The following is a 23093-nucleotide window of genomic DNA, read 5'->3' on the forward strand; positions in this document are numbered from 1 at the left end:
TTGCCACACACGGAGGATTGCCTCCTTTTTCAATGACTGAATAGTATTTCATCGGACCACAACTTTTTTATCCATCGCCTGTCAGCGGGACATTTAGGTTGTTTTCTCAGCTACCGTAAATAATGCTGCAATGAACGTAGGGTGCGGACACCTTCTCAAGTGAGTATCTGCATTTCCTGTGGATATATTCCTAGAATTGGTTGCTGGATCACAGGGTAGTTCTATTTTTACTTTTTGAGGATCCTCCATACTGTTTTCCATAATGGCCGCACCACTTTGCATTCCCACCAGCAGCGCTCAAGGGCTCCCTTTCCCCCACAGCCACGCCAGTATGTGTTATCTTTTGTGCTTTTTACCATGGCCGTTTCAACAGGTGTGAGGTGACAGCTCGTTATGGTTGTGATTTGCATCTGCCTGATGCCGAGTGATGCTGGGCATCTTTTCATGTATCCGCCGGCCTTTTGTACATCTCCTTTGGAGAAATGTCCACGCAGGTTCTTTGCCCATTTCTTAATTGCATTATTCGGGTTTTTGTTTTTTGGGGGGTTTTTGCTATTCAGTTATATGAGTTTTTTATATATTTTGCATATTAACCCCGTATCAGATATATGGTTTACAAATATCTTCTCCCTTTTCGTAAGCAGTCGTTCCATTTTGTTGATTGTTCCCTTTGCTACCATGAACCTCTTTGTTAAGGAAAGCTCCATGAGACAAGAAGAGAAAACCCAAGTGATAACATGATGTTAACAACAGAACATTAGTATAAACTCACTAACATCTGGAACAAACTTGACTTTTACGTTTTACAATCCAAAGAGTAACTTTTACTGCTTAATTAAATCGCAACATTTGAGAAACAGGCCCATATGGGAATAAAAACTTAAAACCACTGCCTCAGTTATACACCGCTCTGCCCACCTGAAATCACAGCCCTCCAAGGTATTCCCGGACAAACAAACAATAACAACCCAACCTAGTGAGGGTGAGGAAAGGCCACGAGTGCTGAGGGACTTTGCAGGAGTCCTCCAACCCACCCCCCTCCCTGCTGTGACTGGCAGCCATCATCACTGGAGTCAGGGGCACCCCGCAATTTACAAAATCCAGACTGCGATGTTCTGCAGCTCCTACATGCAGTCTGCAAATCAAGAAAGGATGACTGGCAGGGCACCTGGGTGGCTCAGCGGGTTAAGTGTCCACCTCTTGGTTTCAGCTCAGATCATGAGGCCTCGGTTCGCGAGTTCAAGCCCCACGTGGGGCTCTGTGCTGACAGCGCAGAGCCTACTTGGGATTCTCATTCTCTCTCTCTCTCTCTCTCTCTCTCTCTCTGTCTCTCCCCCCTCCCATGCGTGCTCTCTCAAAATAAACAAACTTAAAAAACAATTTTATTTATTTATTTATTTTTGTACCAAGAAAGGAGAAGGGGCAAGAAAGGCAGAGACCTACAGAACTAACCATGGAACCAGAGGCTGGATTAGCTCTGTGACAGTATAACAGCTATAAAAATTTTTCTCCCTCAAAGAAACAGCAGCTGTCAACCAGTGGAAGGAAAAATGTGTAATGTTATAGAGGGGCTGGTAACAAGGGGATTTAGCCGAAGTGTGGAGAGTGTAAGTAAAAGTAAACAGAAAGGGGGCGCCTGGGTGGCTCAGTCGGTTGGGCGTCCGACTTCGGCTCAGGTCACCATCTCGCGGTCCGTGAGCTCGAGCTCCACATCGGGCTCTGTGCTGACAGCTCAGAGCCCGGAGCCTGCTTTGGATTCTGTGTCTCCCTCTCTCTCTGACCCTCCCCCGTTCATGCTCTGTCTCTCTCTCTCAAAAATAAATAAACATTAAAAAAAAAATTTTTTTTAATTAAAAAAAAAGTAAACAGAAAGAAGTTAGCACACCACACACAAGTAGTCCATCCATGGCCGAGGCAACTCCCTTTAAGAGCATCCTGTCCTGGGCACCTGCAAAGGTCAGGCTGTCCGAAACACGTATTTGCGCTCTACCCTGATTTCTGCAATGCGATGAAACTACATTCAACTTAGAGTCCAGCCAACAGAGACAGCCACACAACAGAAAGCTGCCTACGCCAGACGCCCAGAGTCTCACTACTGCCCAACCACAGACAGACACAAGGACAGAGCCCCTCTGCCCCAGCACATGGTAACAGTGCTGTGACGGAGCAGGAAAAAGCCTCCATTCTACTGACTTAAAGCAAATCAGAAATACTCTCACTTAGTTAATATGCTTGGCACATGTTCCAAGTGTTACATGTTTGTTACATGGAATACACTTCCTGACTGGGATCATTCCTCTTCTCAAGCCACAAGCCTGTTTTCTAAGTCATTAACTTTTAAGATTGATCTTTCACGCAAACACTGATCAGGTATCTATTGATACATGCATTGACATATTTAAAATGTAAAACAAACACAAGTCATAAGTCTACCAAAGTACGGGAGTGTCTGGCTGGCCCTGTCAGTAGAGTCCTCTGACTCTACTGTGTACTCTATCAGTGTACCCTGATCTCAGGGTTGGGAGTTCAAGCCCATGCTGGGTGTAGAGATTACTTTGGGCAAAATAATAAGACAGCAAATCCTTCTGCATTGCCTGCACTAGCAGGTTATTTCTCCAGCCCCCCAAATCTCCAGCCCTCCCATATGAACCCAAAACTACTATCCTTGGCCTGCAGCTCACACGGTCTCAACCAGACTGCCCCTGTCTTGGACATGAGGTCTGGACGCCTGGCCTCCGCCCGTCAGACTGCACCATGACAGCAGGGGCGTCTCCACCCCCTGGGCCCCAGCCCCCCTCCTGTCTCTCTTCCATGGCCTCCCACACTCCATCTCTGCCACACCTCCTCACCTGCCACCACCTCTCGCCAGACTGCCCCTCACTTGTCTGCCCCATTCCATCCACTGAGTCAACTCACCTCCCATTTTCCAGCATTGTGTATAAATACGTGTTAGTCAGCACCACTTGGCCTGGACGACTCTCTCACGCAGCGCACCTGAACCCCCTCCCCATTTCAAGGTCCTCTAGATGCTTTAGGAAGGTCTTAGCCCACGCTGCCCTCCTCCAATGACAGGGCCGCCTCCCCCCGCCCCCCGTCTGGGGCGCTCCCCAAGCTCTGCCAGGCCTTCAGCCAGGCTTTGTCACAAGCCCCCCACTCCTCACTTTTCTGGGATGGGCCTTGCTGCCACTCACTTGAATTCAAGTTATGCTCCTACGACAAATTTTACACCCCCCATCATCCATTTCCAACTAGCTGTTTTACATTTTTACCTGGAAAACGGTGTACCTACTTTCTACAGCAGTGTTGCTGGTGTGAGCTTTCCTAAACCTGATGATTTGCCCAGAAATGGAGGGCGGTGGTCAAAGTACGAACTGGAAGACACAAGGCTGACCCTGCATTCACCTGCCTCCAAGAGCGGCAGCCAACTCCCTGTTTCTCCGCTCCTCCTCGAGTTCAGGCCCAGGAGCGCTGCAAAGCCTCCTCCCGGTGCCACTCTGACCTCCATCTGGCCGTCCACCACCTTCACCCTGGGACACACCAGGGGCAGTGCCCCGCACCCTCCTCGGCAGACCCGGTCTTACACAATTTGAGCCCAGTCCGTTTTCCCAGCTTTATCCGCCGCGGTTTGTTTCCAAGGGCTGCATGTTCAAACAGGTCTAGCTGGCAAGTCCCACATTACAGCCTATCTCCCAGTCCTTCCCACAGTCTTTGACAGCCTCACCCTGCGTTCTGCACCCCGATATCTCACCGATTCTTTTCAGTTTTTTTTAATGTTTATCTGCGAGAGACAGAGCGCAAGCAGGGGAGAGGCAGAGAGACAGGGAGACAGAGAATCCGAAGCAGGCTCCAGGCTCCAAGCCATCAGCACAGAGCCCGACGTGGGGCTCCAACGCACACACAGCGAGACTATGACCTGAGCCAAAGTTGGAAGTTTAACAGATTGAGCCCCCCCAGGTACCCCTTTCACGGATTCTTAAATAACACTTCCTCCGTGACATCTCCCAGACTTCAGAGCCAGAAATGCTTTCTCTCCTCTCAACTCCTATCTCATGTCACAGCACCCCCCCCTCCAACCTCTCTTCCTTCCCAACCTCAGGGTGGGGCCGTGTCTCAGTCCCTCTGTGCACCCACAACACAGCCTGGCCCAAGGAGCAGTGAGTAAGAGTGACTAAACCAATATAACGTGGGAAAAGCAAAGTGTGTCTAGTCTGGCGAGTCCCCTGCATAAGACAAGTAATTCATTCCAGTTGCAAAAAAAATTTAAGACTGCTCTCCTACTATAAGGCAGCCTGCATTTAGAAAAGCAGTCAGAGAAACCCAGAAGTCAGTGGTACAGAGCTCTGTAACTGTGCCAAATGGGTGAATGGTTACAAAGACATAAAAACAAACCCTGTACTCTTCAAAATCGCCAAGGTCATGGGCACCTTGGTGGCTCAGTCGGTTGAGCATCCTTGGTAGGGGCTCAGGTCATGATCTCACAGTTTGTGAGATTGAGCCCCACGTCAGACTCCACACTGACAGCATGCAGCCTGCTTGGGATTCTCTCTCCCTCTCTCTCTGCCCCTCCTCCACTCATTCTCATTCTCTCCCTCTCTCTGTCTCTCTCAAATAAACAAACTTTAAAACCTGTCAAGGTTATAAAAAACAAGAGCCGAGAAACTGCTACAGACAGAAGAGACTAAAGAAACAGTAACTAAATGTCATGTGGGACCCTGAAACACTAAAAGGACCCCAGTGGAAACATGGGTGAAGTCTGAATGAAGTCTGGGGTTCAATCGAGAGTAACATACCAATGTTGATCTCACAGCTTTCACAACCTTAGCAGTGTTATGGGAAATGTTACCATTCAAGAACCTGGCCTAGTACTACTGTGTGTTCTACTTCTGTATATCTAAAATTATTCCAAAATAAAAGTTTATTTTAAAAAACAAAACAAACAAACAAAAAAAAGCCAGACCTCATCCAGGACAAGTATTTCTACCACATTCACTAACTCCCCATCAATGCCAGACTACACTGGCTGACTGATGGCTGAGTCTTCCCAGAGCCAAGATGGTTCTGGTGAACTGAGGCAAAGCACCAGAGCCAGCTCTATGACCTGATCCAACCTCACATGATGACCGCATCCATGGAACCCTAGCATAGCCAGCAAAACACTGCTCCCAAAGAGTCCCTATTCTAATCCCTGGAACTTGTGGGTATTTGAGGTCACACGGCAAAGGGGAATTATGTTTGCAGGTGGAATTAAGGTCTAATCAGCAAACAGGGTGCCTAGGCTAGATTATCCAGGTGGGCCCAATATAATCACAAGGGTCCTCAAAAGTGGAAGAGTGAGACAGAACAGAGTAGAAAAGAGATGTGACATTGGAAAGTCAGAGAGATGCAAAACTGCTGGCTTCAAAGATGGAGAAGAGGGGGGCACCCGGGGGCTCAGGCTGTTGAGCGTCCGACTAGGGCTCAGGTCATGATCTCACAGCTCTCAAGTTCAAGCCCTGCATCAGGCTCACTGCTCCCCATGCAGTGCACAGTTAGAATCCTCTGTCCCCCTCCTCTCTCTGCCCCTTTCCCACTGGCACTCTCTCAAAAATAAATAAGACATTTTTTTTTTAATTTTATAAAAGCCCTTAAAAAAAAAAGAAAGAAAAAAGGTAGAGAAAGGAGCCACAGGCCCTGGAATGTGAAGAGCCAGTAAGAGATGAAGAGGCAAGGAAACAGTGTCCCCCGGAGCCCTCAGCAGGAACTGGCCCTGCCAACACCTGGATTTTCCCCCTTGAGATTCGCGTCAGGCTCCTAGTCTACAGGACTGTACAATAACACATCTATGTGGTTTTAAACCTCCAAGTCTGTGCTAATTTGTTACAGCAGCTATAGAAAAGTAAGTGACACGACTGAAATACAAAAACACAAGCGCTCCTCCCAACTGGGAGTGCACGTGTTTCCCTCACCACCACCCCCCCCCCCCCGCCCCACGTCCTGTGTCACCATCGAACGTAACTCACCCTTCCTCATCGTCTGTTCCTCAGCCCCCTTGGGCCAACACATTTGGGGGCGTCAAAGAAAACTATCAAGGAAAGGAAAGGAGGAGACTATAGGTTAGATTCCAGGACAAAGATGTTCTTCCCAACTTGCTAACCCCTCACTGCGCCTTTAGCCTTCAAATAGGCTTTTGCAGAAAATGAGAGTTACTGCTTCAACACAGTCCTCTTTAAAATGTCACTCATCTGGGGGCGCCTGGCCGGCGCAGTGGGTGGAGCACGCAGCTCTCAACCTCAGGCTCGTAAGCTCTAGCTCCCCGTTGGGTGTGGAGGCTGCTTTAAAAAATTAAGATAAATGAAAATAAATAAAACGTCCATCATCTGATGAGAACCCACTTTTAGAAGAATTAGATCTAATCACTTCTCTGAAAAGAAATAAAGCTCCCATGTAAATTTCACTAAGGCTGCATCTGCAGAAAATTAAACCATGAGCAAAAGCACAGATCACTTTTCCAAGCTTCATACATAAAGACAAAGGACACGATTCAAAGATTACCTCTTAAGTGTTAAGGAAAAATTTTCCTACAAGAAAATGCTTTGAGTTTTAGCGGTTTTAATATAGTAATCTCGAAACTAAAATACTTCAAATTTCAGGTGGACTGTTCTCAACGTAATCCAAACACACCAGGAGCAAATCATCTACGTCTGGAAAGGAAAAGAGTCACAAAGTCTAAACACGCCTTGAAACCGGAGCCCCAGGAAGGGCTGGGGCATTAAACTAAGGACCCTGTCAGTTTCAGACCCCAAAACCTGGGCTTTCTTTTCTATCATCCACAAGGTCAGGGTTTTTCTTTTTAAGTGTTCTGCACATCCGTGAAGTAGCCAGGCATTTTTGTAATTAAAAAAAAAAGAAAAAAATTCCTTCAAGAGTGCTGCTTTGGGGTTTTTTGTTGTTGTTGTTCTTTATTTTTACTTCCTGTTTTACAGGATGTAAAACCACACTTTAGAAACATGGTGCGTGCTAGCAAGGCTTTATCTCTCAAGAGTAATAAGGTTCTTCACTGCTTCCCTCACCTTCTGTATTTTAGACACATTTATACGGTACACCTGCAATGATTTCAAGTTTACATCATCACACAGAATTAAGTGAAAATCTTATTTTGCTACATATGAATGCAGTGGAACACAAAGCAATCATAACTTAAGCCAAAACCTTACGCAAACTTCTCATTATTTAGAAAGTCATTATTCCAGGACATTAGCATCCTGGCTCTGGAGCTTGCCATTACAAGGAGTGGGGCACTTTCTATTAATGCCCTGAGAAAAGAACTCTATTTGCTACATTTTAGATGAAAACTAACCTCTGATATCACATTTATTAAGCACTCACAAGTTAAATTTCAATTTCACCATTCTAAAAGGGCACATTTTACAGTTAAACAATTGGAAGGGAGGGGGATTTTATGAAATTTTACTTAACCTTGACAAAAATTGTGATCTAGGTGATCAAAAATGTTTTACGTTGAGAAAAGGCCAACACTTTTATACAGTGAACTGGTGCGCACTGGTTTCTTTACAAGTGGAAAACGAGTGCCTACAGATTTTGAGGCTAATAAATAATTCACTGCACAGATGCCAAGGGCAGAGCTGGCAACTTGGGTCCTGCCCTCAGCCAGCCGGGAAGGACACGGTAACTCCCACAACGGCCTCGGCCTAGGCTGGGGAGGGGGGGAGGGGGGGGGCGGGCAGCCTCCACCGGCAACAGAACTGTCAGTCCTTCCAGCCCTTGGAAACCTCAGCTGTACTAATGGGACAGACCTCTTTTATTTTCACAATGCAAACCCACTCAACTCTTTAGTCACAGGTCAGCTTCAAAACTGTGGGATTTCTTAAGTTTTAGAATGGTGTCCCTAAATGCTTTCAACCACAACCAATTCCCCTCACCCCTTACTTACCTAAAAAGTTAAAACCACACAAATTAAGCACACTCTTATCCAAACCAAAAATTCAAGTCTCTGTCACCCAAATTATAGCCATAATTAGTCTCTTCAAAAATCAATCTTTTTGCCAATTACGTAACAGGTTCATTTTTTTTTTTTAAATCAGAAAACATAAGTGGCAAAAAAAAAATAACATACAGTTCCATTTTGGTGTATTTCCCTCCAAAGAGATTACTTTTTTGGTCATCAAAATGCTAAAACTGGGGCAAGAAGGGCATTAAGGCGCCAACTCCATTCTGGAGAATTTATATTTAAACAGAAGCTTTAGTCTCAAAGCTCAGAAGCATTTTTATTACAACAGCTTAGGAGTCAAAAAAAAAAAAAAAAAAAAAGGTAAGATAAAATGCTAAAACTTTCCAGGTACTCCACCGCCATACTAAACCACTGCTTACGTTACAAGGGGCCAGAAGGTGCTCAAAGTTCTAAACTAAACACAGCAGGAAACTACACTCAGCAGGCTTTCACCTTTGCCCCGAAAGCAGCAATCTCACTAAAACCGCTTCCAGGAGGCATTTTCCTTCCCACAAAGACAACCTTTCCGTTGATTATTGTCCTTAGGTGTTGTTCTGTGCCGATCTTAAATGTCATATCCCATACCTTTGTCTAAATTGTGAAGAAAATTTGTAATGAAAACAAATGGAAAAATGGCTGAAATCACATAGCATCATTCCTAGTCAAATAAATGAAAGTTCCTCATCCCAAGTTTCTCCTTTCAAAGTCATTCAAATACTGTATTTTCATATAGAGTCTTTAAACAATTCAACAAGTCTTTCTTGAGCTACTTCTAGAACAAGTGTCATGCCCTAGGAGCAATCACGGAGACCAACCCTATTGTCACTAAGCATGCAGTCCTTCTTTTCACAGGGCAGATGTAATCCAACCACTGCGTATTCCATCAATTCTGCTAAGTCCTTTTGTATTTATTTATTAACGTCTTCGAGAGAGGCAGTAAAGCAGGGGAGGCGGGGGGGAGGCGGGGGGGGGGGGGAGAGGGAGAGAGAGAACCTTAAACAGGCTCCAGGCTTAGCGCAGAGCACAGCGCAGGGCTCGATCCCACAACCCTGGGATCATGACCTGGGCTGAAATCAAGAGCTGGAAGCTCAACCAACTAAGCCGCCCAGGCCCCCAACTGTGTTTATGTGGCTCTAACAAGGTGGGGTGGCATATTCCTTGGGAGTGAATATTTGACTAAGACCCAGAGGCTGGAGGGAGTCATCCTGTAGCTCTGGACGAGCAAAGATTTGCAAGGGAGGCAACAATGTGCACTCAGCAGGGCCCTGTTCCAGACGGAGGACCAGCATGTGTCGAGGCCATGAGAGAATACGGCACGTGTCCCAATCCAGGAAATGGAAGCCAATGTAGCCAAAGCATCCGGAGTTAAGAGGGAGAGTGATGGGGGAATCACATGGGGGGCTTCGGGGAAGAGGTCACGCAATTAGGGTTAGATTGTTAATAACCACTTGGGACCTTACCATAAAAATAACATTTGTAGTTCTACTATACCATAAAACACTATTTACAGACAGTTTTGAGTGTGGAGGGAGAGAAACAGAGTTAAGCACAGAAGAATAACAAAAACCAACAAGGAAACACATAGCTTGGTCTGACTTAGCTTAAAAGATACCACGAATAAGACCCATCAAACAGAAAAAAGAGCCACCTCGGAATAGAAACACCTTGATCAGAATTAACAACCTAGTTGTTAAAGTGGATCATTTCCTAAGCCTTTTAGGCTTTCTATGCTGATTATCTCTAACTGCCTGAGTTCCAGGAGCTGAGGACTGACCCCTTCTTTCCTACAGCTGTAAAATAAAAGTGGAAAAGTTGAATTGCACAAAAAAATCCATTTGAAATACAACTAAGAGAACACATACTAGGGCACCCGGGTGGCTCAGTCGATTAAGCGTCTGACTTCGGCTCAGGTCACGATCTCACGGTTCATGGGTTCAAGCCCCCCCTCGTCAGGCTCTGTGCCGCCAGCTCGGAGCCTGGAGCCCGCTTTGGATCCTGTGTTCTCCCTCTCTCTCTGCCCCTCCCCCGCTCATGCTCAATTTCTCCCTCAAAAGTAAACAAACAAAAAAATTAAGAAAACGCAGAGTAAAAAATGTCAAGACAATGACTGTTAGTTATTGGGGTTCATTTAATTTCTTCAGGAGGCTCTCGTCAAATGGGCCATGCACCGACCCAACGGCAGTGACACAGTGCGCAGTCAGCATTCTGCCCTTTAACTAGCAGATATCCTATTAGAGAAAGCTCACCCACCACGCTTACCATGTGAGGGATGAAGGGCCTTACGCCGGGCAGTGGACGGATCAAAACACTTATTTTGGCAACAAATGCAGATTATGCTCTGAACCAGCATTTACTGACACTCTCTAATTATGTTATTTCATTGATAATGGGCTCATTGCCCATTTGCAAAATAACTGTGCTACACTGGATAAAACATAACCTTACTGTATCAAATGTACTTAAAAACCCAAGGCACACACAGCTTCTAGAAAAATACTCTCAAATACAAACAGCAGAGCTCAGCTCTGTCCGTGGAAAGTTCTGCTTGTCACCGTATCAACACTGTAATTACAGAGAACATGACAGCCTCCAGTCGTAAGCAGCCCATCTGGTTTCGAGAGATGAACGGCGGTGCCGTGTGATTAGCGTGGCTGGTCTGCAGCGGGTCTAGAACATCTGACAGGCCCCAGCGAGGAAGACAGCTGACACAAAGTTAGAACTGCAAATGAGGAACTTGAGACGATGTGACACCTTTCAAAACAAACTTCTGGTAAATTCTATGTATATTTTGCCACAACTTAAAAAAATATTGAGGAAAAAAACCTCTGAAACTTTCAAAGTTGGATCAAGTTTAGCAATATCTTGAGGGAGCTTTTTAACTAAGTCAGGAGGCACGCACAAAGGACACAGAAAAATGTCAAAGCTACTTGGTCTTTGTCTCCTCCCAGCCCATTCAGGAGGGCCAGCCTATCGACCGACCGGGATCCAGCTCGGAGCACCAACCACACAGAGGACAGCCAGCAACTGAATGGAAGGCGGGGGAGGCAACTCCGAGATAAGGATCCGATTCAAGGGTCACAATCAAAGTTGAGCAAGATGTTTTTCCTTTTTTCTTTTTTTAACTGCAGTTTCAAAGGAGTATCAGAAGACTTGTGCAATCAGTCTCCAAAGACACAACACAGAGCAGGTCTTCCGGGACAACATTTCGGATGAGAAATCAAGGTCCCCAAATGAACGGAACACACGTCTGGGGGTCTCTGATTTGCAACTATTCAAGCTATGCCATTGACCGGGTTTGCAGGAACCAAAATAGCAACTGTTTCAACTGCACTGTTTCCACCAGCAATATCCTGTTACACAGCTTTGCTGAGCGCCGCTCCTCACTCCGCCACAGGCACCAAAATATTCTAAGGTTTGCAACTCAACAACTGTGCGCACTTTCACTCCTTAGCTTAAAAGGAATGTTGAGCATACTGCTCAAATCACTTCAAAAACTGCCACCTTACAAGAAAGCCTGAAATGCGATTTTTCCACCGGGAAATCTGCAAAACCATCGTGTTCTTGCAAAGGGATAGAAAACTTCCTATAACCTGTAGAAACCAGGAAACCTAGGCATGCCGCATCTCAACTGCGGGAGAGAAAATGGTTTTCAAAGCACAGGGCCAGCTTAGGTCAGCTTAATCTTTCAAAGCCTCTTCCAAAAACCCTTGGACGCCGAGATACAGGCTAGCTTTCCAAAAGAACAGCAGAAGCAGTAAAACCTTGATGAGGCACCAGGAAAAGAGGAGACCTCAAGAAAAACGAAGAGTTCTTCACCCCCATCCACAAACGGCAAAGATACAAAATTTAACAGCACAATCCCTCTTTGAGAGAAGACTGAATCCATGTGGCATGGCCAGCCACACACACACACGCTCACTCACATACACACGCTCACACACACACACACACACACACTCACTCACTCGCAGCTACCGCCCTGCCAGAGGATGATGAAATGAGGAACGGAAATTAACATTTCAGGCAACGTCTCACATTGTTCCTTGAGGCCAAGGACTGCTGTTGCAGCCGCCACCGCCACCGCTTCCCTCCCACCCGCCCCCCAGTCCCGCCTACCCTCCCCCCAGACGACACCCCCGCGCCGCTGCCCCGCATTCCTGCCCCTCCGCGGGCCTACGCGCGCCTCCTGCACCCCCGGCGCCCCCACTCTCCCTTCACGACTCCCGTCCGCCCGCCCCCTCCGGCTCGGAGCCCGAGAACCGCCTGCTCCCATTTCAAAACAGTGATAATAATAGGGACGCTGGGAATAACAACTACAACCGACACTGCGAACGCACCCCTCCCTCGGGTCAGAGGTCGGCGCACCCGCTCCCCAGGTGCCCGGGGCCCCCGTCGGCCCCTCACGGCCGCCCCGAGCCCTCCCAAGTCCCCCAGGCGCACTCTCAACCCCTCACGGCTGCCCAGCCCCCCCCGCCCCCCGCCAGGCCCACCTGGAGCCCCCGTCGGCCCCGCGCGGCTGCCCAGAGCCCCCGCAGGCCCCTCACGGCTGTCTGGGCCCCCAGGCCCACCCAGAGCCGCCGTCAGTTCCTTCACGGCTGCCCCTGGCCCCGCAGGCCCACCCAGAACCCCACCCGGAGCCCCTCACGGCGGCCCCGGGGCCTCCAGGCCCACCCGGAGCCCCTCACGGCTGCCCGGGCCTCCCAGGCCCACCCGCAGCCCCGCGTCGGCCCTCCGCGGCTGCCCGGGCGCCCCCCCCCCGCTTCCGGCCCCCCAGGGGCCCCCCGTCAGCCCCTCACGGCTGCTCGGGCCCCCCGGAGCCCCAAGTCGGCCCCTCAGGCCCCCCGGCGCCTGCCGCGCTGCTCCGCCAAGAGAGGAGGCCTGCAGGCCTCGAGGCGGCCCCACGCCCGGGCGCCCGCCCCGACCCCCGGCCCGGCCCGCGGCGGCTCTCACCGGCTCCCGGCTGCACGGCTCCGCGGGGCTCAGCGGCGGCGCGCGGGCGAGGCCATGCAGCCCCAGCCCGTCTCCCGGCCCGAGCGGGAAGGCGGCGGCGGCGGCGGGCTCCGAGCGCCGGCGAAGCGGCGAGGCCGGCGGGAGGCGAGCCCGCCCCTCGGGCGCGGCCAGGCTCGGGCGGCGCCGCGGCGGCGCGGGCGCTCACTGAGGGGACTTCGGGCCGCGCGCTCGGCGGCGGCGCCTCCCCGCCTGGGGCCCTCGCTCCATCGCGCTCCGGCTCGGCGGCCTCTGGCTCCCGGACCCGGCGGCGGCTGCGGCGGGCGCCGGGCGCATGAGACGCCGCCGCCCATTGGCCCGCCGTATCCGCCTCCGCCATTGGCCCGCTGCGGCCGGGCACAGGACTGCGCACGTCACGGCGTCGGGGAGGAAGTGCGCCGGCGGGGGTGAAGGGGCGGCAGCGAGAGGGACAGCTTCGGTGACAGGCCTGGGGCGGGACCAGCGGACGTTCCGGGACGGATTGGTCCAAGTCGTGCGTCCGGGCGCACGGCACGTTGGGAAGCGAGCAGCTGGATTGGCTGCTTGCCTCGCAGAGGGGGCGGGCCTTTTGTTCCCGGACGCGACGATTGGTCTTTCCAAATGCCGGAAGCGACGAGGGGAACGGTCGAAAGCCGGGATCCAGCGTCCACGGAGCGGGGAGATGAGGTATCGGCGGCGTTGGGTCTCAGCTCGGCAGCCTCGGCCCCTGGTCCGAGTCCCCCCGCCCGCGCGGCTTGAGGAGACCAGGCGGCGCGCGCTGGTGCGGGCGGACCGCGGCCGTCGCGCCCCTGCCCTGTGGTTAAGTGGAGGCGCGCGCGGTGCTCCGCGTGCGGCGGGTGCGGGCAGCGCGGGAAGCAAGGACCGCGCCCGCCTCGCAGGGCCACCGGGAGGACTGCGCGAGGAGTGTGCGCGGCCCTTGGCCGGGGCTCGGCACGTAGGAAACTGGAAGCGGTGGTCCCTCCGCAGCGGCTGCCTTCCAGGCTCCGATTTCCCCGCTCCCAGCCAGTAACTTCCCTGGGTGAGCGGGGCGCCGTGGGCTGTCGAGCACCCTCGGGATGATGACCCAGGGGCCCGGTGGACACCTCATTGTAAGGATTCCCTGGGAACACTGATAAAATTGGGACTCCGGCCCCCACGCCCACTTGCGTAAATCTAGATGGAGGGAAGGAGGAATTAGGATTTTCTATGTTGGTCTCTGATGATACTACTCATCCTTGGAAAATTTTCAAAATCACTGACCTTAGCCAATCCAATACTCTCTAGAGGGAGTTTGCCTTGGAAATAGTCTGACAAGGTAAAAGCAAGGAATTTTAACAGAAACAACTTGTAAGTAAAAACTACAGTAGAGAAAAGAAATGCAGAGTAAAGTGAAAGAAGCCATTTAGTGCATTTATTCACAGAGGTTTATTGCCATGGGCCAAACACTATATCAAGCCCTGGAAAGTCGACGGGAACAGAGCAGGTGGAGTCTCTACCAGCTGGGATTTAGCGTCAGGCGGGGAAAACGTATTTATCAAACAGCCACACAATATGCACTTTGAGAAAGACGTACAAGGAGTTATGAAAGAATATTGAGTGAAAACCAGGTCTAGTCTGGGGGAGCGGCTTGCAAAAGATTTCCATAAGGTGCTACACTCGAACTGCTGCTGTCAGAAGTCTGAGGAAGAGGTGAGTAGATGGGAGAATATTCTAGGTCTGCTGTCCAATAGGATAGCTTCTAGCCACATAGGACTGTTAAGTCCTGGAGATGTGAGTCCAAACTGACATGTACTGTGAATATAAAATACACACCAGATTTCAGACTTAGCATGAAGAAGAAAATGTAAAATATCTCAAAAAAATGTTTTTATTACACATGGAAGTGATAGTACTTTGGATAATGGCATTAAATACAATATAGCTTTGAAACTGATTTTCTCCTTTTTTTTTTTTTTCCCTAATCATTGCTACCAGGAAATTTTGTTTTTATTACTAAGAAATGTTACTTTGTATAAGCAGGCTCCACACCCAACATGGGCCTCGAACTCTCGACCCGGAGATCAAGAGTTGGATGCTCTACCAACTGAGCCAGCCAGGCACCCCAACTGCTAGGAAATTTTAAATGCCATCCTGGCTGCATTCAGTTTCGTGGGCAAAGGAGCAAGCTAACTGGTGCCCTTAAGTTGGAGAGGGTTGCGGTGGCCCAAGGGGCCATATGCACGTATTTAAGGCTTTTAAGTGCCCGCTGTGTTTTCAGCACTGTTGTAAGACCTCCGTGAAATACAGGGCAATGGGGGCAGAGGAGGCATGCTGTTTAATATAAGTTAGTAGGTGAAGAACTCAGATAAGATCATCTTTGAGGAGGACCCCGGGGGTGAAGCAAGGCGTGATTTGGAGAAAATCACCCCAGATGGGGCAGGAAGGAGCCCCACAAGCACAGAATAAAGCCCAGGCAAACAAGATGAGGAAGATCGCTGAGCAAGGGTCCCACTCGGAGTTGGGAAATCACCCTAAGCCACTGCAGGGTCGCAGGACCACGAGCCGTGGCCTGACCTACTGTTGAAGGATCACGCGAGACGACGAGAGCACAGAGAAGGTGGGGCGAGGTAGCAGTGCCATTGTGCCGAGTCTGGGATGTGTTTTGAAGACAGAGTTGGCAGGACTTGTGGGTTGTAAGAGAGAAGGGTCTGGGCTGAAGTCAGCACCGGATGGCAGGGCTCCAGGGGGGATAGAGCTTTGGGCTGAAAAACTGGGAGTTTACTTTTATACAGTTAAGTGCAAGATGCTTAGGTCTCCATGTGGGTGATGGGTTGGGGGGGGGGGGGGGAAGGGCAACCACAGAAAGCAGAGAGGTAGCTAGGCACAGGTGAGGCCTCGCAGGCACACAAATGATTTTTTTTTTTAAGTTTATTTTTGAGACAGAGAGGGAGACAGCATGAGCGGGGCAGAGGTAGAGAGAGGGAGACACAGGAACAGAAGCAGGCTCCAGGTCCCAGCTGTCAGCGCAGAGCCCGATTTGGGGCTCAAACTCACAAACCCAGAGATCGTGACCTGAGCCAAAGTCGGATGCTTAACTGACTGAGCCCCCCAGGTGCCCTGGCACACGAATGATTTTTTTAGCCTGCAAGCAGCACCTGCCAGTGAAGGGCTTTAATCAGGAAGCACAGGGACAGAGTCCTGTTCTAAAACACCGCTTTTGAAACAGTGTGAAGGTTGAGACCATGATGAGAGGCCAGGTGGGAAGCTGTTGCCACAGTTCCAGAGAAAAGAGAAACAGGAAGGTGGGTGGCGAAGCGGTGACGACGGCAGAGTAGGAGCGCAGGGGCCAGGTGGGGATGGCGTCGCTGAGGCTGGGGGGCTTGACGGGGGCTACCAAACAGCCAGCATTGCCACACCTTCCATTTTTTCCATGGAAACCAGAAACCAAATTTTTATAGGATAGTTCAGTAAAAACAATCTGCCAAACATGTGGGCCAAACAAAACAAATTAGATCTACAGATTCCTCCTCTGGATCCCCACAGGCTAGTTCTCCGCGGGGTAGTATCCTCCCCACAGGCTTTCCTGGCAAGCCTGTTTGCTTTAATGCAGTTACCTGGACCCACCGGGAGATTCAGGTTCAAGAAACCAAGATCCTGCCCAAAGCATTTATGTTGCAGTATGTCTCTGTTCCCCAGGAGCCAAAAGAAGAAATTATTGATTAAACATAAGCCAAATGTGGCTTCGGAAAATCCAGTGCCCTGGTGATCCTTGACGCCTCCCAGAGAAGAAATGATGTGACCTTTTACTCCTAAGCCAAGCTGCTTGAAGTGACTCTCCACCCTCCGCAGGACACCACCTGCCCCCCCCCCCCATGTGGACCTGGAGAGTGATGGTGCCTGGGTGAGGCTCTTCTCACCCTTGCAAAACTGCCGGAGGTTGCTGCTGAAAGGGAGGCGGCCCAGCCACCTTGCTCTCGGTCTGCTTCCTCTTCTACACAAGTGGCAGAAGTGGCCAGAGCAGGCCCACATTCTGATCCCTTCCCTTCCGCCTGTTACCCCAAGGCCAAGCCAGCCCCGCCTCAGCCCTGTGGTCAACCCCAGCTCTCCAGCATTCTTCACATTAGAATTTGGAACCACAACGAATTATCACATGCTTTGCTCCCACCGTAGCTCGTGACGCACGGCCCTCCCAAACCTCAGAGGAAGGACTAACCGCTGTGTGCGGCAAGAGTCAGATGTTCCTGGGACCCCTGGCCCCAGGACCACCGAGGCCACCCCGTCATTTTTAAAACTTTGGACCCAGTATCTTTTCTGTAGCCTACCGGTTTTTATGTCATTTTAAAATCGATATGAAGTATTCTTCTCTTCAATTTCTCACAAATCCAACTAGAAAGGTTGAGAGTAAAAATAAATCTTCCTAAGACTTCTTTTCCTAGTGAGGGTGTCATAATATTGCATAATGTGTTTTATGTAATGAACGTCAGCTTGCAGAAAGCACGGAGCTTACTCAGCTGGGAGATGAATTGTGTACTCATTCAACAAATGCGTGGGTGCCTGCCGTGTGCTGGACAGCATTACAGCAGAGGCAGAACACAAATCTCTCAAACACTTTCATGGCCCAGACGGGGATTGAAAGACGGTCTTGTGGCTCTGCAGCTGGCATAGAACATTCCAGAAGCTTGGGTGGGTGGCCATGGTCAGGAAGTGACGTGACACCCATCTGCAGCCCAGAGACTCTGGGGTTTGTGAAGGAGCCATGGAGGCTTTGTCCTATTCAATCCCTGGAAACCAGCCCCTGCGGTACAGCTGAGCCCTACTGGTAAGGTGGTTGGGACACCAGCCCTGGGGGGACCACAGTGCTCAGTGTCCGGAATGGTCCATTCACATCCTTTCGCTAATGCTGAATTCAGGGATGATTTAATAACAAATTCCCCAAACTGTCCCTGGGTACTTCAAGATATCTTTAGCTGAAGAGGAACTCACAAAAGATAATCTTGAATCTAATCTGAGTCCCCTTTTTATTTTTTTAGTAATCTCTACACCCAACGTGGAGCTCAAACTCATGACCCTGAGATCAAGAATTACATGCTCTTCTGACTGAGCCAGCCAGGCACCCTCAAGTTCCCTTTTTAAGTGCATAAAATTCACATATCTTTGATAAAGAATAACCCTAATGACATTGGAATTGCCATGATTGAGACCAGGGGTTCAGGGACCCCTGGAGGCCACCCAAGACCTTTCTGGGGGTCAGCAAAAGTCTGGCAGTTTGGAGGGCATGGCTGCAGGCTGTCAGCAAAGGCAGCTATTCTCAAGAAGGCAATCCAGAGCCCTGGGGTCTGGAAGATTGAGTTGAATGTCACCAGACTGGAAGGTGTACCAGTTAACAAGGGAAGGAGGGAGAGAGGAGTGGTCCCACTGAGTCTGGGGAGAGGGTGAAAGGCTGTGTGCCAAGATAGAGGAGCACCAGGCCTCAGCAGTTTGGAGCTAGCAGATGGCCGCTGGGGCTGTCCTGCATCACGTTATGTACCTGCCTGGTGGTGAGAAGCAGAAACCTTTGGAGATGAGCTTGCTGGAGGGGACGTCCAGGCCCAGGCGGCAGAAGCCCGGAGGATGTCAGTCACTCAGCACTTTCCTGGAGCAGGCAGCCTGGGAAAGCTCACCCCTCCCTGCTTCACCAGCCTGCTCAGAGACGGAGACTGCGCTTTATGGGTACACGTATCTTTCAAAACAATTATACGGCACTGGGGACAGCAGAGATGCCCAGTATTAAAGGAATTAGTCAATGTTGTGCCCAAAACCCAGCTTTACTTTGCAACTTTAAAAAGTATTCAGAAAATAAAAGGACAGAAATGCTACCAGAAAAGAAAGAAAAGAAATGCTACAGGGCTGCTGCTGTGTTTCAGTGTTGAATACTGTGTCCCCTTCCAGTGACCCTGTAGGTGGCACCCACACTGTCCAGCAAGGCTGGCTTCTTGGCACCTGCTAACCGCAGAGCTCCCAGGCGAATGTTTGAGTCCCTCCCTTCTGCCTGGAGACAGGTTACGCCCACAGTCTATGGGCTCTGGGTCACTGTGTTTATTCTGCTCAAGAAACTGTAACCTTGGGGCATCTGGGGGGCTTGGTTAAGCATCCGGCTCTTGGCTTTGGCTCAGGTCATGATCTCACAGGTTGTGGGTTCGAGCGAGCCCCACATTGTGCTCTGTTCTGACAGCATAGAGCCTGCTTGGGATTCTCTCTCTTCCTCTCTCTCTTTGCCCCTACCCTGCTCACTCTCTCTCAAAATAGATAAACTTTTAAAAAGGATATTTAAAAAAAAATAATAATAGTAAAAATAATAGAGTCCCTTTCTCTGTGAAGTCGGCCCCGGCCACCCCATCTCACGCTTTGTCTCTGCGACCACTTACAATCTCACGGACCACGTGCTTTGCTGACGTGGCTGACTTTTGTTTCTCACTAGAACAGAAGCTCAGTGAGGACAAGCATCTGTCCACTGCTGTGTCCCTAGCGCCTAGGTCGTGGCCACAAAGTACCTGTTAAGGGAAATTTCATTTTATCCCACAAAAATCTATTTTTTTCTCCAGGTTCTTTCATTTTCTGCGACTACTTTGAGGGCCTCTCACCAATCCCCCAAAAGTCACCACCTGCCCCTTTCGCCCTCCCTCCCCTTCCCCATCTTTCCTTTAGAACCAGTAACAGCTCTGGGGAAGGGGGGGGGGGGCTCTTTCCCCTACCCCTCTGTATCTCTCCTCCTTTCTTTTGGCCTGGTTTTGTCCCTTCTCTTTTTGTTCTGCTTTACAGAACACGCGGGAATGAGCCAGCAGTCTCTGAGAACCAGGCGTTAGAAGGTCTCAGTGAATAAAGGCAAGGTTTTCCTTAGCGGGAGGCACACAAGGGAGGGACGTCTGGGAACACTGGTCTGTCGCTGTGTCTCTCCCTGTTACACTGCGGCTGTCCGAGTTCAGTGTGCCTCACAGCAACTTCTACAGAAGTAGGTCCACCGTTGATTTGCTGAAAAGCCATGATGGCCATAGACCTCTAGGATCTAGCACCAGCAAGCTGGTGAACACTCGGTGCCTTAATGGAAGGGCACAGAGACCTAGGACCGTCCTTGTTCAGGGGAAGAGCATGCTCTGTCCAACCCCGCGAAAAGGAGTCGCTCGGCTGCCCGCTGCTGACTGTGGGTCAGGGAGCGGAGGCACAGCGGACCTGGTCACTGGCTACATCCTAGACCAGCAAGCAGAGGACCCTGTTGGCTACAGGGCACATTCAACTGCAAGCGGTCTGGGGGACCATGTACAAAAAGTGAATGCCTTCTTCCTTCAAATGTCTTCTCATTCCCCGAAACAAGTGACCCCTGGGGCCAGGGAGATAGCAAGCTAGTGACTGCCAGGAATAGCTATAAACCAGACATCCAGACATGGTCCCTCTCTGCTGGTAGCTGAACCCAGATGAGACTTCTGAGCCCACACTGGGGGGTTATGGAGGGAGGGACCCCGGGCCTCTGGCCAGTGACGACTCCCCAGTAGCTAGTGAACCTGGACAGGCAAACCCCAACTTGGACCAACAACACCCCAAAAACCCAACATAAACTTGCATCTAAAGAAACGGGGCGGCTCGTGATGAGGAGACGAGGCAGGGGGGTCCCACCCGCAGTGACTGGATCTAGGGCAAACCAGGTTGCCCCACGCCTCACCTGCAGCCTTTGCTCCTTTACACGTGGGCCTCCTTCTCTCCAACCACGGTTGGCTTTCTCTACAGGGTGGGAAAGGGGGGAGCGGCCTGCTCGGTCCATCTTCTCCATGACCCCAAAGGCAGTCCCTTCATCTTCAAACAGGAGCTCTAAGGAAGGACGCCATTGGCTGACTTTGCATTCCTGAACCAATCATCGCATGGATAAATGCAGCCCTAGGAAGGGCTGGGGTCGTGTGACCCAGGGGATCAGGATCCGAGGGGTGGATGTTGCTGAACAGACGTGAACAACAGACACCTTCTGTAATCATCACTGTGGTCAGTGGGCTCTCAGGAGACCCTCGATGACACCCACCCCCTGGAATTCACACCCTGGGGCCGTCCCTGCCACACGCTCCACGTGGTGAAGAGCTCAGGTCTCCTGCCAACAGCCAGGTGAGGGCGCCCCCCTGGAGAGCCACCCTCCAGCATCAGGAAAGCTTCACCTGGACCGCACCCTTGGGTAAGAGCCAAAACTACTTTCTCAACCACACCCAGACGCCCAATCCTCAGAAAACCGTGTGACACAATGAACATTGTTCTAACTTGCCAAGCGTCAGGCTGATTTGTTCCACAGCAATGGACGGCCGATCGAAGCAACACAGCAAGCTAAGTTAATAGATTCAGTAAGTGCTGTCCAGAGCTATGAGGGGTAGCAGTACGCACAGAGGGCGTGGACCCTGCCCTCTCCAGGTGTCCCCCGAGACACCGGTCCAGAATCTCACACCCAGCAGTCTAGTGAAACACGGAGCATACGTGGCTCTTTAGTCACACACAAATTTCTATACAGGTTGTTTGCGAGTAGAAATGGGCTTTTTATCCCTTTAAGAACAAAATCTGTGATTACAAAATCTCATACATATGGTGACTAAAACCCAGCTAACGAGCGATATGAGAAGAAATCACTTCCTAAGACAGAGCTTTAGTTCAGAAACAAAACCTCCCAAAATTCAATGAACGAGTTTATTCAAATGCTCCACAAGGAAGTATATCTTATAGAAGGCGTCCTAATATTGGCCAAATACCTCGTTGTAGAACAGGTCACTCAGAGCTCTGTGACTCAGCCTTGGCAGCAGGAGCTCAGCAGAGTGACTCTGGGAGCAGTGCTTGCACCGTGCAACTGTCCCAGGGCCTCAGAGGCCAGGGCAAGTGTGGAAGCACCTGTTCTAAGAAAAGAGAAACAGCTTACTTTACTTGCTGCCAAGCTGCCCAATTTAGGAAGAAGCAAGTAAGTGCTCTGATAGGAGAAAGGAAGCCTAGATATTAAACCCAAAAACGGCCCAAAAGATCAATTTCTGTCTTGACCGCTAACATGTCATTCCTGTTTTACAGACAAGGAGGACAGATGGGGAGCAGCTTGCCTGAAGCAGGAACTTGAGAGCCCAGGACCCCCACCAGCCAAGGAACAGCTGCAGGGGTGGGAGCAGCAGAGGTCCTCTCTGCTCCCTCCTTCCACACCCCCCACCAAGGGTCGCCTGGCTTACAAACACACCTGGTGTTGGAGTGGCAATGCAGGAATCTAGGACACGGGACTGCAACCTGTTCACCGTGAGGTTGCCTCCGCCAGTTAAGGGAAGCCGCGTCCTGATGGACACTGAGTGCACAGAGCCGAGGAAGGACAGTTGAGTAAACAGAGGTTAAGAGGTACAGACAGGGGGCACCTGGGAGCTCAGTCGGTTGAGCATCCGAGTCTCAGGTCATGGTCTCATGGTTCGTGGGTTTGAACCCCACGAGCCTGCTTGAGATTTTGTCTCCCTTTCTCTCTCGGCCCCTCCCCTGCTTGCTTTCTCAAAAATAAATGAATAAACATTTTGAATAAATGAATCGATAATCTGTTCTTCCAGAATCTCATTTGCTATGACATCCCAGGAATAACTCCCAGATACGAATGACTTCCGGCTTCATGAGCTGTTTTCACGTACTTTTATTGTATTTTATCTTTATGACGAGACTGTGGGAAACCCAAGGCTGCTATTAGCCTCACTCTGTAGATAATTATTATCCCCATTTTAATGATGAGAAAATTGAGGCTCTGAGAAGGTAGTAACTTGCTCAACGTCACAGGATGAGGACAGAAGCCAGTGTTGTTTCCACAGAGGTTGGCCCCTTGCCACTACCCAGTATTGCTTCCCACTGACTTGTCAGTCAACAGAGTCAGACCACAATAACAATTTCTCTTCAAGCAGTATTAGCGGGATCCTAGCTTATACTCTTCCTAAACACATTCCTAAACACATACACACCCTAAACACATGTTAGAGGCTTTGGGTGATGAGGGAACAGGGATGGGAGGGGGGCTTGGTCGCTTCCTGTCAGGGCACATTGCACAGCTTTGATAGGGTGCAAGAAACCACTCTCTCGGAAGTTCGGTTCCGGTCACAGGACTGGTCTGGGCAGAGTGAGGGCAGGACGCAGTGAGCCGGAAGGCAGAAAG

The 23093-nt window shown here is 50.3% G+C and overlaps 1 protein-coding gene and 1 long non-coding RNA gene across 19 annotated transcripts in view; one reads left to right on the forward strand and one right to left on the reverse strand.

The window, feature by feature from the left end:
- The window catches only part of ANKRD11 (ankyrin repeat domain containing 11), a 183172-nt gene extending 169914 nt beyond the window's left edge, over positions 1-13258 (reverse strand). For 12 of the 16 annotated variants that reach the window (XM_058708036.1, XM_058708040.1, XM_058708039.1 and 9 more), the window contains exon 1: positions 12938-13258. The gene's annotated coding sequence lies outside the window, so the exon portion shown is untranslated. The remainder of the gene's footprint in view (positions 1-12937) is intronic. The other 4 variants (XM_058708046.1, XM_058708045.1, XM_058708044.1 and 1 more) reach the window with 1 other exon arrangement.
- A 107-nt stretch (positions 13259-13365) lies between these two features.
- On the forward strand, positions 13366-22490 carry LOC131499760 (uncharacterized). Of its 3 annotated transcripts, XR_009256047.1 has the most exons (5): positions 13370-14061; positions 17962-18640; positions 19389-19457; positions 19730-21122; positions 21992-22490. It is a non-coding gene; the product is annotated as an uncharacterized LOC131499760 (long non-coding RNA). The 3 variants fall into 3 exon arrangements; XR_009256045.1 differs by having other exon boundaries at positions 13366-14061; positions 17962-19457; XR_009256046.1 differs by lacking the exon at positions 17962-18640 and having other exon boundaries at positions 13379-14061.
- Positions 22491-23093: the final 603 nt, after the last annotated feature.

Source organism: Neofelis nebulosa, chromosome 17 (assembly GCF_028018385.1).
Source record: "Neofelis nebulosa isolate mNeoNeb1 chromosome 17, mNeoNeb1.pri, whole genome shotgun sequence".
Classification (NCBI taxonomy): domain Eukaryota; kingdom Metazoa; phylum Chordata; class Mammalia; order Carnivora; family Felidae; genus Neofelis; species Neofelis nebulosa.